The sequence below is a fragment of the Urtica dioica genome, chromosome 12 (assembly GCF_054948205.1).
Source record: "Urtica dioica subsp. dioica isolate 48M chromosome 12, U.dioica_male_clone48M_v1_H2, whole genome shotgun sequence".
Taxonomy (NCBI): Eukaryota; Viridiplantae; Streptophyta; class Magnoliopsida; order Rosales; family Urticaceae; genus Urtica; species Urtica dioica.
In genome coordinates, this window is record NC_142767.1 from 11,463,182 (window position 1) to 11,484,174 (window position 20,993).

Consider the following 20,993-nt stretch of genomic DNA (forward strand, 5'->3'; position numbering starts at 1 on the left):
GCTGAGAGACACGCGAGGGAGAAGAAGAAGCGAAGAAGAAAAGAGAAGAAGAAGAAAGAAAGAGAGAGAGTGAGGGGTGATGTGGCCGAAAAAGAGAGAGGGTGAGTGGCTTAAGAGGCTAGGTGGCACTCTCACGCTATGCCACGCGTGCACAGATGGCCCACTCAAATATTGACACACCTCTCTTAAAACAACCCCATTTTCCTCTTTTTTTTTCAATTTCGTCCTCCAAATCCTTGCACATAAGTCCTTCCAAAATAAAATCTCACAATCTTGTCCTTAATTAATTGAAAATAATCTCGAAAAATAACCGAGAAAATTCTCATTAATTCTCGTTACCTTGAATATATTTAAGGGATTTCAGAATTTATTTTCACTCTTGAGATTTTTAATCTCCGAGTGCATTCCGAGTAATTTTATTCAGAAAATAATATCCGGTTTACTCGAATATCTTTATTCCGAAATTTCATCACCCTCAAATATTATTTCCTTCGTTCTCAAGCACTTAAATTTATTCCAACATTCAAGTGCTTTCAAAAATCCTTTTTTCTTATTGATTTATCCAAATTTACTATGAATTTCTTCCGAAATTCAAAAATTTCACTTAGAACGTGGAACGAGAAAATATAGAGAGAACATCTCTAATAAACTGAAACGAGAGAGATTGTGAAATTAATTACTCATTCAACACGGAGAGAGAAGAAAATTTCCTTTATTTATTAATAAGAGGAAATTTTTACAGAAGCTGACGTGTACAAAAGTCGGGTCTCACATCTTGTTATGTCTTGTTCGTCGACGGCCTTGGTGTGTGTTCGTCAGGACCGCGAGGGGTCTTACTCTAAGCTTTTTGGAGCCGTACTCGTACGGATCGTGAAAGATCTGAGTTTAAGATTTTTGGCTTGCTCGTCTTGATCGCGAGGAATTTGACTTTGAGCTTTTCCTGAATCGTTGGACTTGATATGACATGGGTTGCATGTAGTTAGGGAGAATGACTAAACTCGACTTTGGCCCAACTTTCCTTGCGTCCGGCGAAGTATACTTTGAGCAGTTCAGCAACCTGAACCTCTTGTAGCTCAAGTTAGTCACTCTTTCATCTAAGCTCGCTGGTACCTTTTGGGCTAAGGGCTTTGCCTACTTTATGACTAACTCAAGCTTCTCGGGATTTTAGGTTGTTGCGCTTCTCATCATAGTTTTTACAGGGACCTCTTGGAATTATGACTTTGTTTTTCTCGTGACCAAATCCTACTCGATCTTCTTCAAGTTTAGGTGAAACTTTCTCCAAGTAGCGCGACAGCCTTAACCGCTTGTGGTCGGGGATGATATCTCTTAAGGATAAGCAGGTTTATACCTCTTGGGTTGGGGCTTCACCTTTCTTTAGATTGTCTCGCACCATTTTGGGTACGGGGTGCTACACTTCTTGGTAATGATTTCAATTTTCAACCAAGCTACCTGAAGTCAGGGGTCGAGTAGTGAGAGCTAAGCTTCCCATTTCCTTTTCGAGTTAATGTTTCACCTCTTTCGATGCTTCATTGCACATCGTGAGATGTCTTTCGGTTTTCTTCGGGCTTTAACTGTCCCTCTTGCATACTGTCGGGCATTAGCATCTCCCACATCGTGAGATGTCGTTCGGCTCTCGCCGGAATCGACTGTCTTTTTTGCGTTCTTTTGGGCCTTAGCCTTTCCTGTATCGTGAGACGTCATTTGGCTCTCACCGGACTCAATTGTCTCTCTCGCGTTCTTTTGCGCCTTAGTCTATCCCGCGTCGTGAAATATTTTTTGGCTTTTTTTTCGGAGCTTGACTATCTCTTTTGCGTACTGTTGAACTTCAGCCTCTCACGCGTCGTAAGATGTCCTTTAGATTTTGTCGGACCTTGCTTGTTTGAGATTTGTTTCTCTAAAGTCTCGGTTGCATCGATGTGAGTCTTTCGTCGCGTCGCATGGACATCTTAGATCTTTTTATAGGGACTTCGTTCGCGTGGGGGTTCCTCGTCACGCCGAGAGGTAGGTGAGCATTCGGGCGAGAACTTGTGCTCATGGCTCGCCACCAATCGCTCATCGTGGCGCGGGGCCTCGTGGTGATCTACCGGCCAAGGGCTCGGCATGGCACAGAGCTTTGTGGCGGCTTGCTGGCCAAAAGAACGTCATGGCTCGGGCCTTGTGGTTGGCTCACCGGACAAAGGCTTGTTATGGCTCGGGCTTCATCGCCTCTCCAAGATGTCCATCCGAGACTCTATGTCATGGCTCTGGCCCCGTCCCCTTAACAATATGTCAATTGAAGACTTCGTCCTATGGCTTGGGCCTTGTCGCCTTGCCAAAATTTTCATCGGGGACTCCGTCTAGTGGCTCGTCCGGAATCGTGCTCGTTGTGGCGTAATGGTTCATGGCGGCTCAGCGGCCAAAAGCTCGTTGTGGCTCGGGCCTTATGGTTAGCTCGTCGGCCAAGAGCTTGTTGTAGCTAAGGCCTCATCACCTCGCCGAGATGTTCGTCCGAGACTTCGTCTCGTAACTTGGGCCTTGTCGTCTATGGAATATTTTCAAAACGTTGCCGTGGGCTATGTGGGTTCGCCTGCTATTACCTACTTTATTTTAGGGAAATTGCTCTAAATATGAGTAAAAAAAAAGGTTTTGACTTTTTTGGACTTTTTTTCAAAAATGTCACAAATAGAACTTCGTAATTAATTTGGATTTATGTAATTACCATTTTACCCCGTGAACATTAAAATTTAAATAAGAAGTCACGAAATGTCACGAAAAAGCCGGATTTTAGGCTGAAACGGGCCCACTTATTAAGCCCTCTTTACACGTCAGCCCAATTCAATTTCCCACTTACCTTGCCTCCACGTGACCTTCCTCTTCATTTCTTCATTGACCGAGATAGTTTAACCAGAAGAGAGAGAGAGAGAGAGAGAGAGAGAGAGAGAGAAAAAATCGTTCAACTTCCCTTAACCAACACTCCAAAAATCGTCTCGATCTGTTTTTCAAACTCCATAATCTCACTCATTTCGTCACTCTCGTCCATTCTTCTCCCAAGAAATGAAGACAAAGAATAGTTCGCCGACCAAACGCCCCCCAAAAGTTCCAAAACCTAACCCTAAAAAGAGGAGTCTTCCTCAATCATCGGTCGAAACTCCACCTCCAGTGACGCATGCATCCCCCCGTCATAGCCACCAACGCAAAACTCCCCGGCAAAGAAATAGAAGAAGGTTCTTGCGCCGCCGAAGAAGAAGAGGAAGGTGATTCTTGAGTCGCCTTCAAATTATGACTCCTTTGTCCCTTGTACATCCGATAGACCTCACAAGGTGAGATTTTTTTTACTTGCAATTGGTGATTTCAGTTTTTTGGTTGCTTAATTTTTTATTTCGTGACAAAAATGAAAACTTTTGGGTTTGCATGTTAATTTTTTGTTGATTCTATGTTAGTTTGATGTTATTATGGATTCTTGTGGATTTTGTGTTGATTATGTTGGATTTTGTGTTGATTAATGGGTTTGCATGTTTATTGTGTGTTTGATGTAACTGTTAGTTTGACAAAAGTGTTCATTTTTTATGTTATTGGGGGTTATGTGTGTATTTTGTAAGAAAATTAGATTTTTCTAAGCTTGCTCATATTAGATGTAGGTTATGTGAACTGTTTTGTGTCTCACATTTCTGGGTATCGTGACAATTGTGTCATGAAATTTATGGGTTTCCGTGATAATTGTGTCACGAAATTTCTGGGTTTCGTGACACCTATGTCACGAAATTTATGGGTATCGTGACAACTATATCACAAATTTCTGGGTATCGTGACAACTATGTCATGAAATTTATGGGTATCGTGACAACTATATCACGATACCCTGAAATTCGTGACACAATTGTCACGAAACTCAAAAATTTCGTGACACAATTGTCACGAAACCCACAGTGTTTATGTGTTTAATGCTCTAACTTGTATGTGTTTAATGTTCTAATTTTTAGGGTTTCATACGAAGGATAAAAGAAGAAGAAATAGACTCAGGCTACTCGTTCAACTTCCATGGGAACTTGGATGTCTTCGAAAAAGAGACCGGCATGACCGCCAACCAAAAAGACTTATTCAAAAAGACGTGTTTTGGGCAGTTTCTTGACATGCCCTTGATAAACCAGTGAAAGATGCTATTAAATATCCATATCCCAATTATCAACTCGGTCAAACCAGCGAAAGATATCATGTTTCACGTAAATGGCTCGGACTTTGTGACTTCTATGTCACGAACTTTCGGGAATTCGTGACGTCTCTGTCACGGAAAAATTGGATGTCGTGACTTCTATGTCACAAAAAATAGGGATTTCGTGACTTCTCTGTCACTAAAAAATAGATGTCGTGACTTTTACTTCACGTAAATATGGGATTTCGTGACTTCTGCACGGATTGAAAAATGGGGATTTCGTGACTTCTCTGTCACTAAAAAATAGATGTCGTGACTTTTACTTCACGTAAATATGGGATTTCGTGACTTCTACACGGATTGAAAAATGGGGATTTCGTGACTTTCCTGTTACGAAACCCATGGATTTCTTGACTAAAACGTCACGAATGAGAAATATAAAAATCCATAACAAACTTAACAAACTAAATAAGAAATAAAGTAAAGTATAACTCTAAATTGGGACATCAAATAAAAAGTCTAAAAAAAAGGAACATCGAAATCATGTTCGGGGTCGGCTATGATGGGTCGGGATCGCGCTGCGACATGTGGCTCGATTATGTGCTACTCCACCACACCGACTGCATTTATTCCTTCTATCCTCATCCCCTTCCCATTGAGAGGGTATTCTTTTCTTTTTCGGTCTTCCGGCGGCATGAGCCGCAACATGAGGTGGATTTACTATTTTTTGCGTGACTTCCTCTGGAAAATTCCACGACTCCTCGTTGCCAATTGGAAATTACACCTGCATAACAACTTCTTCAATATTCGGTGGTGTAGTAATTTGATATGTACTTCTCAACTGCGAAGTTTCGAAAACCGCAAGCCGTAATGTCGTGGGGACAGATAAAGTTGTCAGTTTGAAAGACACGGCAACTACATGTCTTCTCTCTCAAATTTACAGCACACTTTTTCCCCTCTCAATCAACGACTTCAAACTCATACACCGATGATGGATGCACCTATTCCACACCCAATACCATTTTTTACGGGTTATAATAATAATAATTTCTGGAAAATACTTTGATAACAAGTTTTCGTGACCAAAAAAGGTAGTCACGAAATCTTGTTCAGTACATACAACGTTGTCACGAAAAACTGGACATATTAAACAACATATTGTAAAAAAAATTAAAAATTGAATGCTTATCACGTACCCCAATTCTAGTAGATTTAGCGTGGTATTATTCAAGTTTTTTATTCGCGTCAACGCAAAGGATCGTCAACGTTCCCAACGCTTTTTCTCTACGTCCGTAAAACTATTTACTCATTCTCTCCCGGAGAAAATCAAATAGCTTGGCAATAGGGAACTCTCTCGGTTTGACATTCATAGCATTCAGCGACTCGGCATTGTTTGATGTCATTATTAAGTACCTCTTCTCCGTGTAGAAACTACGAGTCCATTTTTCGTGGCCTACGTCATTCTGAAGATACGCTCGGACTCTTGGATCTTCCTCATCTATCATAAGCATATACTTTTCAAACTCTGCATATGTGTATGTCTTTGCTGCAGCATAGAACGTCCAACTCACCTTTTTTATAGACCTTTGATTTGGTTCTTCACGTTCTTCAAAACATGAAACATGCAATAACCATGGTCTGAGTTAGTAGTGAAAACCTTTTTCACACTGTTAATGATTCCCACGTTCCTGTCAGACACTATGACCTGATGTGACCTCTCCCCGATTGCTTCCTTTAACCTTGTCAAGAAGTAAACCCACGATTCAGTAGATTTTGAATCACCAGTGCCGAATGCGATGGGGTAAACTTGTTCATTCGCATCCATACCACATGCTGAAAACAGTGTGCCTTTATAGTAACTCTTCAAAAAAAAATGTCGTCGATGATAACTACGGGCCGCAGATACTTCCACCCCATTTTCCAAGCACTAAGCGACATGAAGAAGTATATGAAACTGTGGGATCGAGGAGTTGTAACAAGATCGAATGATGAACCTAGATTGTTAGTCGACATCATGTACATGAATTTAGGCAGAGATCTATACGAGACATCATCGGTGCCAAACAATGATGATATTGCCGCCTGTCTTGACCTTCATGCTTTTTTGTAGGACATGTCTACTCCAAAATCTTGTTGCATGTAGGACATGATGTCTTTGGGTTTGCATGGTGAACATGAGGGATCGATGTACCTCTGTTTCATAGTCTCGCCTACAAATATGGATGTAGCCTGAGGATGTTCTCCTTGTCTGAATTGCGTAGAACACGTGTGCTCAGAATCATACCTGCAAGAATGTATGAGCAATGTTAATTATGGGTGACCATGATAATATCAATGTAGAAATAAGTAATAACTTACCTCCTCACTTCAAAGATCTCGGATGTAGTCTTTTTTACTCCACGAACAGACCACGCGCATGAGTCATCTCGACAAACACTACTACAAATAAGCCTTTCTGATGCGGAGGGGCATTAGGTGCGACTTGTCGCACCTAAAAGTCGCACCTAATTGGGCATCAGGTGCGACTTGTCGCACCCAAAGGGCTCCAGAAAAGAAAAAAATTTCGCTGATTTTAAGTGGTATTGGGTGCGACTAGTCGTACCTAATAGTTTTGAAATCTTTCAGGTGCGACTAGTCGCACCTGAAAGTCTAAAAAAAATTAGGCGCTCAACTTCTCCCCCTCATTTTTTTCATTTGTCTGACGTGGAATTAATTTTTAGATTTTTTTTTCTATCAGGTGCGACTAGTCGCACCTGAAAGTTTTTTTAGGTGCGACTAGTCGCACCTATTCGAGTATCAGGTGCGACTTGTCGCACCTGATTACTAGGGTTAGTTTATAAACTCAGCTTCATCTTCTTCATCTTCTTCACTTCTTCACAGCCTCTCTCTCTCTCTCTCAAACTCCGACTCTCCATCCCTCTCTCCCTCCCTCTGCAAGCCACCACCAAATATCTCACTCCCTCTCTCTTTTCCGAGCCACTACCATCTCCCTCCCTCTCTCTTCTCCGAGCCACCACCATCTCCTCCCTCTTTCTTCTCCGAGCCACCACCTGGAGTTTTTCGAGCCTTCTCCGACGTCCAAGTCCGCGCGCCGCTCGTCCTCAGACCGGTCTTCTTCTCTCTCTCATGTGCCGAGCGCTGGACACCGTGCGCGCGCCTCCGCTAGTTCGCGCGACCAGCCACCGCCACCGCTCCCTTTCTCTCTCTCTCTCGCCTGGTTCTCCCCGCCCCGCGCCACCTCGGCGTGCGCCCCTGACGTGAGCACCGCGCGAGGCCTCGACCTGAGCTCTACGTGGCTCGACAAGCCTCCGAGCCTCATTCCCGAGCCCCGGCACCTGCAACGAGCCGTGCTCTGTCTCCAAAGATGAGCTGAGAACCGAAAGAGGTATGATTTCTCGTCACCTCTGTTGAACGCTCATGGGTTGTGTTTAGATATTTGGTCGGGCTCGTTGCTCGTGTGGCTGAGAATTTTGATTTGGGGATTTTGATTTTGAGTGTGAATTGATGATTTTAATTGTGGATTTGAATTGTTTTAGGGTGGTTTGGGTCAGCCGTAGGTACTAATTTTGGGATTCTGAAATTGTAAGAATTGTTGATGTTATTGTCCCGTTGTTGGTCCTCCGCAGCCGCTATCTTCGTCGGTCCTTTCCTCCGCAGCCGCTCCTCCGCGCCGGTCCTCTCCTCTGTGCCGGTCCTCCGCGCCGATCCTCCGCAGCCGCTCCTCCGCGCCGGTCCTCTCCTCCGCCTTCGCTCCTCCGCGCTGGTCCTCTCCGCCGCCTAAGGTTATTTTTTTGTGTATATATATATTAATAAGTTGTATTTTATATATATATATATATATATATATGAAGAAAAAAAAACTTTAAATATAATTATAATTGTTAATGTTTAGTTGAAATTAATTGTAATTGTATGCTTAGGTTAACGGTTTAGTATGCTTAGGTTAAGAAAAAAAAACTTTAGTATGCTTAATTGTAATTGTATGTAATTGAAATTAAATGGTTTAGTATGCTTAGGTTAATGGTTTAGTATGCTTAGGTTAAGAAAAAAAACTTTAAATGTAATTATAATTGTTAATATATATAGTGTTTATAATTAGTTTAGTAATATGCTTAGGTTAATATTTAGTTGAAATTAATTGTAATTGTATGCTTAGGTTAATGGTTTAGTATGCTTAGGTTAAGAAAAAAAACTTTAGTATGCTTAAGTGGTTTGTATGCTTAATTGTAATTGTATGTAATTGAAATTAAATGGTTTAGTATGCTTAGGTTAATGGTTTAGTATGCTTAGGTTAAGAAAAAAAAAACTTTAAATGTAATTATAATTGTTAATATATATAGTGTTTATAATTAGTTTAGTAATATGCTTAGGTTAATGTTTAGTTGAAATTAATTGTAATTGTAAAAGTTTAGATTAAATATTATTTTGAAATTGAAATTGTAATGGGAATTAAATTGGTTAATAAGCTGTTAGTTTAGTTAACTAATTAATTTGTAGTTTAATTGTTAACACTTTGTACTTAATAATGAAATTTGTTATGTAACTAATTTTAAATTTTAAATGTTAGTTTAATTTTAAAACTCGTATTAGTTGTTTGTATATTAAAAATATTTTAATATGAAATATTAATTTCTAATTCTATTTATTTGTATTTTTTTTTTCAAAATAAATTGGGAATCAGGTGCGACTAGTCGCACCCAATAAGTTGGCTGGAAGAGCATTGGGTGCGACATGTCGCACCCAAAAGTCAAATTCCCGCCTTATTCTTGAGTTCTAACGAAAAAATAGGTCCGACTTCAGGTGCGACAAGTCGCACCCAATAGTGTCGCACCTAATAGTATATACTATTGGGTACGACTTGTCGTACCCGATAGTATTAGCTGCGGACTTTTAGGTGCGACTTTATGGGCATCAGGTGCGACTTTTGTCGCACCTGATGCCCATATTTGTAGTAGTGAAACAACATGGATATACCGTTTGTTAGAAGTCTTCGTCTTGAACGTAAAATGTTTGATGATTGCTAACATGCATAAATGTTTCTTCAGAGTTGTTTTGTTGGCATAATCCTCCTTTGACTAGTCTCAGCGGAGAGCGAATATCCGACACATCAAGGTCAGGATGCATATTTTGGTTATCCATGGAAGGCGTAGCGCATTGACTCGTCCTCCTCGTTCTAGAGAAAGGCGTACTAAACCGTTTTGGAGTGCCTGAGCGCGGAGGGGTCTGCCATGGTGTGTCTGAATGACTCTGATTCGGGTCGAGGATCTCAGGAGAACTAGCCTCCGACTTAGGAGACGACATGTCCAGTTGTGTCGGTTGACCGGTGATCGGAGTTGAACCAACGCCTGAGTCCGAAACCAACGGCTCTTACTTCAATGGCTCCATATCTACTACCAAAATAAGTTTGGATTTGTCCGGTTTCTCCTTCCGAAGATGCAAATAACATTTCAAACTTAGGTCGGAGTCAATACTTACTGGGGGTACCGACCCTTATGTCTCATAAGAAACACCGAGGACTTGTTTTTTAGGTGAGTGATTGAGTGTGGCATACAATAACTGCATAAACTCCTCGTACGTTGTTTTTGCCGGTATTAAGATTCCCACTGCACACCCAGGGCCAGCGTCATATCGTTCATGTTTCACCCATCTACCGCTATGCTTGACGAATGTATGAATGTATTTCATAACTGCAAATAGTGGAGATAAAGTCACATTAAATTATTTTCTCATAAAAATTTATTATATGCGCAGATATATAGTAAGCTCTTGAATCCATATTATATAAGCAAAATTGACAAAGTTATAAAAATTTTATATAAGCAAAAATATAGCATGCAGAATTTAGTTCCGTGACTATGTTGTCACTGCAGACTTTGGTTTCGTGACTACGGTGTCACTTCATAATTTAGTTTCATGACTATGTTGTCATTGCAGACTTTAGTTTCGTGACTACGGTGTCACGAAATAATTTAGTTTCGTGACAATATTGTTACGAAATAATTTCGTTTTGTGACTATATTGTCACGAAATATGGAGTCATGCTGAAGCTTTCGTGACTATGGTATTATGAAATAATTTAGTTTCGTGACAATATTGTCACGAAATATGGAGTCATGCAGAGGCTTTCGTGACAACGTTGGTCACAAACACTGTAACGAAATGACTATGTATGAGGGAGCTTACCGGATTAAAGAGCGAAAAGAGTATCAATGTGTGAGCTTGATGCGCCGGAACGGGCAGAGAGAGACGAAAGCGAAGGTGGATGGCCTTGGAAGACAACGGACGGCGCGCGAACTAAGAGAGAGACGGGGGATGGCCGTCAAGTTAGAGAGATAGGAGGGACGCCGGCTGAGATCCAGACACCCGAACGACAATGAGACACGACGCCAATGGAGGAGATACGACGGAGACAATGGAGGAGTTGAAACGGAGGCAATGGAGGAGATGAAACCGATAATAAATGAAAGAAAAGAAAGAATGAGATATGAGAGTAAGGTTTAGTTTTTGGGATTCTTTACAAAAAAAATAAATAGAAAACAAATAAGGGTATAATGGTAATTACATAAATAGAAATAAATGAAGAGGTCATATTGCTGACCTATTAAAAAAACGTCCAAAAAAGTCATTTGCATTTTTTTTACTTCTAGTTTTGGAAAACTCCCTTTATTTTATTATATAGAAACGTATCCGTAAAGTTTTTAAGATTGAAATTATGCCCTATTCATTCAAATTTTATAGAGAAATTGCTCAAACTACAACCATTTCAATAATTTTTTTCAAAAATCCACCAAAGTATAACTTTGGCCAAAAATACAAGTTCCTCAAAAGTGAAAAACCAAATATACCCTCAACCTTATTTTTTCTTTCAATTTCACACCAACCTCATTTAATATCATTCCAAAATAAAATTTCTATTTTTTATTCAAAATTATTTATATATCTCTCTCTCTCTCTCCCTAACCGTGTAAACCCTTTACCATTTACTCTCTCTCTCTCTTATTCGAACTCACCCAGAATCGCCTCTCTCTCTCCCTGAATCGCCTCTCTCTCTCTCTCTCTCTCTCTCTCTCTCTCTCTCTCTCTCTCTCATTCGAACTCACCCAGACCTCGCGACTCTCTCTCCCTGAATCGCCTCTCTCTCTCCCTGATTCGCGACCAGTCTCACTCTCTCTCTCTCTCTCATTCAACTTTGAGCTCACCCTCCGACACGCTCAAGGAAACACGACCAAAGCTCATAGATCCGGACTCAAGGTTAGTTTTGTTTTGTTTTTCGTTTTATCAAACTTTTCTTTGGTTTTTTGGTATGTTTATTCTGGGTATGTTTGAGATTGGAAAAAAAAGAGGCTCTTTTTGTTCTGGGCAATTTTTTATTGTTTTCTCTTGTTTTTAGGCGAAGTTCATGAGTTGTTGACATCAGATGTCAACAGTTGACGCAACTGTTGACATCTGATGTCAACAACTCATGAACTTCGCTTATAGTAATGTCATCGAAGTTCATCAGTTGTTGACATTAGATGTCAACAGTTGACGTCAACTGTTCACGTAAATTGTTGACATTAGCGTCAACAGTTGACGTCTACGGTTGAAATTTAGAGATCAACTGTTGACATCTGAAGTCAACAGTTACTAACTTACCTTTGTTTATTTGTATGCAGTGATGACAAAAAAAAATTTATTATTCAAGCATAGTGGTACTTGGGTTGAACCTGGTCGGTATCATGAGAAAGGATCTTTCGAAATTATGGTGCTGTCTGAAGTGAGCTTCGCTAGTTTGATGCAAATAATTTACGCGTATTTGCGCAAATCACCATCTACCCATACAATTGGCGTTTCATATGCGATGGCTGGTGCAATGATACTTGTTGAGATAACCAACGACGACACGCTGAAATGTTATTTATACTTGAGAAGAAGGAGGGAAGATGACACGGAGAAATTACAATTGATATTGGAAATAAAAGAAAAATCATCTGGGCTCGATTCTCCAAGAGTTGGATCCACTCGCAACAGCCGTGATAGTGGTTGTGACGGAAATCCCTTTATGCCATCAATACCCGAGAAGGGGTGTGATTCGGTCCCAACTCATGAATCGGCAATTCGTTCTACTTTAAGATTGGATGACATTAGGTTGTCAGACAATGAAACACAACAACAACGACGAGGCTTCCCACCACGAAACCCAACTCCTCATCCACCACGAAACTCTATGTCTCCACCACGACGAAACTCCCCTCCTCAACCACCACGAAACTTTATGTCTCCACCACGACGAAACTCCCATCCTCAACCACCACCAAACTCTATGTCTCCACCACCACGAAACTCCCATCCTCAACCACCACCAAACTCTATGTCTCCACCACCACGAAACTCCCCCCCTCCACCGCGAAGAACAAGTCATCCACCGTCCCCTCCACATAGTGTGCCAAGTTCGTCTACTACGAGAGAGGACACCCTTATTTTGGATGGTGATTCCCCTGTATTTATTTAGCGTTATGCATTGTACTCGAATAAAAAGACTTTAAAGAAACACTTGATGTTGTTTGCCATAAGCAACAACTTCTCGTATATGACAAAGAGCTCGGACAAAAACACCTTGCACGTTGTTTGTCCGGGAGAGCATTGTAAATGGGCTGTTCGAGCTGTGAGAAAGGAAAATACACCCATATTTCAAATTAGGAGGTAAACTCTTTGTTAAGTTATGAATTTGAATTAGAGTTATCAACTGTTGACATCAATTGTTGACGTCAATTGTTGACATCTGTGAGATATTTCCTCCCAGTCAACAGAAGGCAAATAAGTCACAGATGTCAACAATTGACGTCAACTGTTGACATCAATTGTTGACGTCGGTGAATTATTTTCCTTCTTTTGACTGAGAGCGAATATCTCACAGACGTCAACAATTGACGTCAACAATTGATGTCAACAGGTGATAACTCTAAAATCAACAGTTGACATTTGGGTTTTGAAACTAATTGTGTAATTTTCATATTTTAGATTTGACAATGAGCACGCTTGTCCCCTAAACTTAAGGCAAGGACGTCACCCTCAAGCAACAGCTTCGTTAATAGGAGAGATGGTTAAGCATAAGTGTATTGATCCAACCGTGGGAATGAGCAAACCAAAAGAGATAAGGAATTACATGCAAATGGATTACGGAGTGTCTATGTCTTACAAAAAGGCTTGGCGGTCCAGAGAAGAGGCTCTAAAGTTCCTCTACGGCAATTCGAAATACTCGTACAAGTTCTTGCCTAAGCTAAGGTACATGATCGAGACTAAGAATCCGGGTTTTTTTTTTACCTTTTCACTGGTGATGGCAGTGTATTTGTAAGTTTTTTCATGTCACTCGGGCCATGGAGAACGGGGCAGAAGTACGTAAGGCCTGTTATTATTGTCGATGGTACGCATTTGAAGAATTATTACAAATGGACGTTATATACGGCATGTGGGATGGACGGAAACAAGCAGATTTTTCCACTAGCATACAGTATTGGTCCTTCAGAATCTAACGAGGCTTGGATTTACTTCTTTGAAAAATTAAAGGACGCAATTGGGGAACGGGAGCAACAAGTATTTGTATCCGATAGACATGCTGGTATAATCAATGGCCTCAAGACGGTATTTCCAAATTGTGATCATGGTTTTTGCATGTTCCATCTACACGGTAATTTGAAGACTACTTTCAAGGGGATCACGAATGAGGTGAAGTGGAAATTTTACGGTGCCGCAAAAGCATACACTCAGCGGGAATTTGAAAGTTTTATGGTCATGTTGGACGCTGAAAATCCTGAAATACGTCGCTACTTAGCCAATGATGTCGGGTACCAAAGATGGGCAAGGTGTATGTTCAGGGCAAAGAGGTATGGTATCATGACGAACAACAATGCGGAGTCATTAAATGCATTAAATGTAAAGGTGAGACAATTTCCAGTTTCAAAATTGATGGATTGGCTGAGGGAGCGAAGTATGAGATGGTTTTATGAGCGTCGGGAAGCTGCGGCAAATACACAAACCATTTTGACAAAAGAAAACCAAGCAAGAGCAGAAAAATACACTTCATATGCTGTTCGAATGTTGGTAAGTGTTTATTTAAATGAGAATTAACTAAAGATGTCAACAATTGAAGTAAATTGTTGACTAAAGATGTCAACAATTGATGTTAATTGTTGACATTGACGTCAACAGTTGACGTCAATTGTTGACATTGACGTCAATTGTTGACATTGACGTCAATTGTTGACATTGACGTCAATTGTTGACATTGACGTCAACAGTTGACGTCAATTGTTGACATCTGTGATTTATGAGCTCTCTGTTTGTTGACATTGACGTCAACAGTTGACGTCAATTGTTGACATTGACGTCAACAGTTGACGTCAATTGTTGACGTCAATGTCAACAATTAACATCAATTGTTGACATCAATGTCAACAAACAGAGAGCTCATAAATCACAGATGTCAACAGTTGACGTCAATTGTTGACATTGATGTCAACAATTGACGTCATTGATGTCAACAGTTGGCGTCAATTGTTGACACTGATGTCAATTGTTGACATCTGTGATTCATGAGCTCTCTGTTTGTTGACATTGATGTCAACAGTTGACGTCAATTGTTGACATCAATGTCAAACAAACAGAGAGCTCATGAATATGATTTTTTGACGTCAATATTAAATATGATTTTTTGTGCCAGGTGAGGCCATCTTCAGTCGAGGAGTTTGAGGTAGTTGACAGAGAGGGCATTGTATATGCCGTTAACTTAGAAGAACATACATGCTCATGCCGGCGATGGCAAGCTCATGAATTTATTTGTCCACATGGAATTGCGGCTTGTCGTGAACGTAATCGTCCGGTTGAGAACTTCATTTCCAAGTTCTATTCAACCGAGTATTTGAGGGAAACCTACGCAGATGTACACCATCCTCATGGCGACATTTCGAGTTGGGTTATCCCCCCCGAGGTGGCGAATATCGTAGTTCTTCCGCCTGAACACGCAGCGCGTGCCGCCGGTAGGCCGAAAAAGAGAAGAATACCCTCTCAAGGGGAGGAAGTTATGAGGCGCAAGTGTGCGCGATATGGGGTACTCGGCCACAACCGTCAAACATGCAGTAGTGCTACTTCATTGTCCACGGATTAGTTATAGCTTTATGTATTGTATTAATTATAGGGACCCTTAATTATACTTTCTTCAGACTACTTTTGTTAGAGAGAATGTTTTTGTTTAAGAATCTCTTTCTTTAATTATACTTTGTTCAGACTACTTTTGTATCTCTCTATTTGTTGACATTAATGTCAACTGTTGACATTGACGGTAATTGTTGACATTGACGTCAACTGTTGACGTCAACTGTTGACATTGATGTCAACTGTTGACGGTAATTGTTGACATTGACGTCAACTGTTGACGTCAATAGTTGACTATGATGTCAACTGTTGACGTCAATTGTTGACATTGATGTCAACAAACAGAAAGGTAATAAATCGCAGATGTCAACAGTTGACGTAAATTGTTGACACCAATGTCAATAATTGACGTAAAAACCATTAAAAAGACAAATACAGATTGATAATTGAAATATTGTTGATATTCATTAAACATGATATCATAAAATAAAGAGAAATGAAAAGTTTGAGAAGTTTCCTAATTATCACCTATTGTTAACATTGCTTCCTAATTTACCAAAAGATTACGATAATAGTACTACGTGAACAACATTTTTTCCTAATTTTCATCTATCTCCATGTCCGATCCAACATTGGTCGCCAACTTCACTGCCCCATGCCTGTATAAGTCGATCGTGAGCTGTTGTTGGTGCATGTTCATATGTTCTTGTTTGACCCCAAGCAGATCTATGCCGTGACTCATAAACTCCATAGCCTTGACGACAAACATGCCACAATCACCACTGTTTTGAACAAATTTGCGATTAGACAATTTGTTCATCATATAAATACGGTATTATTAAATAATAGTTATATATGTACCCATTGCTCTGTTGTGGCATGGTGAGCGACGTGTATACTGTGAACGGGGCTGAGCTCGTGTCTTCAATACTCATACGATCAAACGCGTCAATAGAGCACAGGACTAGTGGGAGGAATTCTGCAATTTGTTGGACGTGGCATGTCACCATTTTGTTATGAGGCTTGTTGCTTGACATAGAATCATAGATTGTAATGGACCGTTCTCGAATCGATACAACCAGAAGCAACCAGTGCGTCCTATCCTTGAAACAACAGGGCAAATAGACGTGATCGACGTCTACCCAGGGCCAAGAGTGTGTCAAGGACTTGTTGGTCGCGGTTATGTAATCATAGATCCGAGACTGCCTTGACCAATTAAACTTGTCCTTGTCTTTGCATTTCATCCAAGCGTCATACCCAAGGAGGCAATAGGTGACAAAGAAAGCTGGCATAATTGTGAACGACTTTTGCAATTTCCCAGTCATTCTCTTCTTCCGGAGGTAGTAAGAGATGATATCAACATGCTGTCACAAAATATTGAGGGATTAATATTAGAGAACAAATAGCTTTTAAGTCACAGATGTCAACAGTTTACTTCAATTGTTGACACAGATGTCAACAATTGACGTACAGTTGACATCAATTGTTGACATTGATGTCAACAATTGACGTCAACTGTTGACACAGATGTCAACAATTGACGTCAACTGTTGACATCAATGTCAACAGTTGACGTCAATTGTTGACATCTGTGTCAACAAACAGAAAGATAATAAATCGCAGATGTCAACAGTTGACGTCAATTGTTGACACCAATGTCAACAGTTGACGTCAATTGTTGACACCAATGTCTAGACTTCAAAACCATTAAAAAACAACACTAGAGTTGAATTGTTGTACCTGATCGCTAAGCCATTCTTCTTCGGTCCAGAGGTTACGGAAAAATGTCTTTGATCTAATTTCAACTTCTGTGAAATTCCATCCCCATGGCAATTTATCTTCCAGTGCCTCATACCAACGTTGTTCATCATCTTTCTTCTTCAACAATCCAAACTTCAGCCATGTCTCCATTACAGTGATGTCCTCAAGATTTGATGGAGTAAAAGGAGGAGTCAATGGATTTTTGAATGGACGCGAAATTCCTTTCGTAAACTTCGCGAACGGCCTCGGAATGGGTGTAGGAGTGTACCTATCCGACGGTCGAGTGATTCTCACAGGTCTTTGCGGTGAATCGTCTATGTTAATCGGAATCATCTTCCATGAATCCCGATTTTCCTTATCCTTTGCGGCATTTAACACGTCCTCCATTTCCTCGCGGGTTCGTCCCTCCGGAACCGAGCCTACATAGATGAGTTGACTATCATCATACATCTCATCTTCAAACTGCTCACAATCTAATTCTAGAATGCGGGCTCTCGATTGGGACTCGGTTAGTTCTTGACTTGATTCTAACTGGCTGTCTTTGATCAACCCTGAATTTATAAAGATGAATGTCAACAATTGACATCAACTGTGGACATCAATGTCAACAATTGACGTCAACAGTTGACATCAATGTCAACAATTGCCGTCAACAGTTGACGGCAATTGTTGACATTGATGTCAACTGTTCAAGTGAATTGTTGACATTGATGAACATAGATAGACCACAAACCACAAACCAAAAACTTTTCAAAAAACACAAATAACAAACTTTTCATAAAACCACAAACCAAAAACTTTTCAAAAACACAAATAACAAACTTTTCATAAACAAAAACCAGAAACTTCATAAAAGACAAACCAGAAACTTTTCATCAAACACAAACCAAAAACTTCATAAAAGACAAACCATAAACTTTTCATCAAACACAAACCAAAAACTTCATAAAAGACAAACCAAAAACTTTTCATAAAACACAAACCAAACTCGACTCTTCAACCAATAATACCTTCTTGAGTCTCTTGTGTATCTCTTATGTCATCTCCAATGTTGACAACCGGCTCAACATCTCCTTCTTCTTCTTTGTCTTTTTTTCTCTTTTCAGCCTCTTCCTCATCACCGTCTTTCTCGGTCGAATCTTCTAGATCCTGTAGCTCTTCAGGTTGTGCATCTTGGACAGCTCCCGGTATCCTCTTGGCCAGCTCCATCAACTTTTCATTCACACATCTAGTGAATTCTTTGAAGCTCTGTTCCATCTCCGTCTTGAACGCCGCGAACTCTGTCCTTATATGGGTGACAGAGGCTTCAACGGCCATCAACCGAGCCTATGTTAAAATTAGACGTAAGCCAATGTTTTCTATTAATAAAGAGTAAATCATGTATGAAAGATTTACAAACCTCAGAGTTTTCTCCGATGCCGGACGGATGTGTTGTATACGGAGTGGATGTGCCTCCACTTGATTCCACCGGTGCCTGTCAAAATTAATGTCAACAAAGGTTAGGCAACTCTCATAAATCACAGATGTCAACAGTTGACGTCAACTGCTGACATCATTGTCAACAAACAGAAATGTCATAAATCACAGATATCAACAGTTGACATCAACTGTTGACATTGATGTCAACAATGTTGACATTGATGTCAACAATTGACGTCAACTGTTGACATTAATGTCAACAATCAAAAATGTCATAAATCACAGATGTCAACAGTTGACGTCAATTGTTGACATTGATGTCAACAATTGATGTCAACTGTTGACATTGATGTCAACGATTGACGTCAACTGTTGACATCTGTGATTTATGACATTTCTGTTTGTTGACAATGATGTCAACAGTTGACGTCAACTGTTGACATCGATGTCAACGATTGACGTCAACTGTTGACATCGATGTCAACGATTGACGTCAACTGTTGACATCGATGTCAACGATTGACGTCAACTGTTGACATCAATGTCAACGATTGACGTCAACGATTGACGTTAAAACCATAAAAAAAACACATAATCAAGATTAATCACCTTCTGTTTCAGCTTCGGTTGGCTCGGCTTCTTCATTGTCTTCAAGCTAACCTCTTCTCCTCCCATTGGCTTGAACACAAAGTTCTCAGATTGCCACAAAATGGTTGAGAACGTGTTGTCAACGACATGAGTCGTTGATTTCCACCGACGCATGAGAGGTACATCGGTATCAGACAATCTCCCGCAATACAAGAGTGTCGAGAACACGGGCATGGTTTCGTACGCCCAAATTTGAAGTGGGTACATGAAAGAAGGAAGGTTTATCTTCGCCTTGGAATCCTTCTTCTCCACATTCTTCACGTACTTACGGCAGTTTTCAACGAAGAACTTCCAAACCACATTGCCCCACAGGTACGAGTTAAACTGGTCCAAGTCCTCTACCAATTTAACATACGACCAATCTCGAATGGTCGTACCCAAAGGGGCACCGAGAAGTACGTTGAAGAGAAAATGAAGCAGCAAGAGCTTGACTCGCTTCTCATGCGGCCACCCTTGCGATTCCACCAATTTTGTTGTAAGCACGACGCGACTGTTGGTCGTCCCCTTGGAGAACAATTCACTGAACAGTCCACCTTCGGCCGGCTCGGTATAATCCAAGGCTGGGACGTCCCCATGGCGCAGCCCTAAGATAGAACAAAAATCCTCTCTTGTGAACGCCCGCGGTTCTCCCCCGAGCTCAATAAAGAGAGTATCTTCCCTCTCTTCTTCACCGACAAAGTAACCGACCCTCATCAATAAATGGTTAATTATCTTAGAGGATCGGGTGACCTTCGGGACGTCCAGAAATTGGCCAAAACAAGAGTTGCTGAACATAGCCTTCACTTCTGGACCCATAGCCGCTGATTTATCGAACGTCTCCAACGTCCCATAAAAACTGATATTATGATCAACCACATTTGATTCACAAATGTACCTCCTCCACCCCTGAATACCGAGCACAATTTCACACAATTTCAACCAATTTCAAACACAATTTCACACAATTTCAAACACAATTTCCGAGCACAATTTCACACAAATTCCGAGCACAATTTCACACACTTTCAAACACAATTTCCGACCATAATCAAAGATTTTGTAACACATCAATATACTACCACACCAGAATTCATTCACTACCCAAAACCAATTTCAAACACAATTTCATTCACTACCACAACAGAATTAATTCACTACCCAAAACCAATAAATCTAAGAGATCTAAACCGGTGAGTTTACCTGGTCCGTATCAGAGGTGGGTTTCAGGCCACGGCGGGGCTTCTTCGTAGCCTTCTTCGAGTTCAACTTGGGCGAAGCAGTCGTTTTCCTTTTCCGGGCCGGAGAAGTGTTTGGCGTGGTCGCTCCGGACGCCTCCGGTTGTTTGAGCCCTATCATCCTAGGACTCTTTCGCGTTGTGGGTTCGAAAATAGGGTTGGGTGGGTCAGACATGGCGACTTGAGGAATTGGTCGAGTGAAATCGAGTTCGGGCAAGGGTTTCGGTCGTGATTGTGGGTGAGTTTGAATAAATGAGAGAGAGAGAGAGAGAGAGAGAGACTGGTCACGAATCAGGGAGAGAGAAAGGCGATTCAGGGAGAGAGAGTCGCGAGGTCTGGGTGAGTTCGAATGAGAGAGAGAGAGAGGCGATTCAGGGAGAGAGAGAGAGGCGATTCTGGGTGAGTTCGAATGAGAGAGAGAGAGAGTAAATGGTAAAGGGTTTACACGGTTAGGGAGAGAGAGAGAGAGATATAAATAATTTCGAATAAAAAATAGAAATTTTATTTTGGAATGATATTAAATGAGGTTGGTGTGAAATTGAAAGAAAAAATAAGGTTGAGGGTATATTTGGTTTTTCACTTTTGAGGAACTTGTATTTTTGGCCAAAGTTATACTTTAGTGGATTTTTGGAAAAAATTATTGAAATGGTTGTAGTTTGAGCAATTTCTCAATTTTATATATATTTACCATT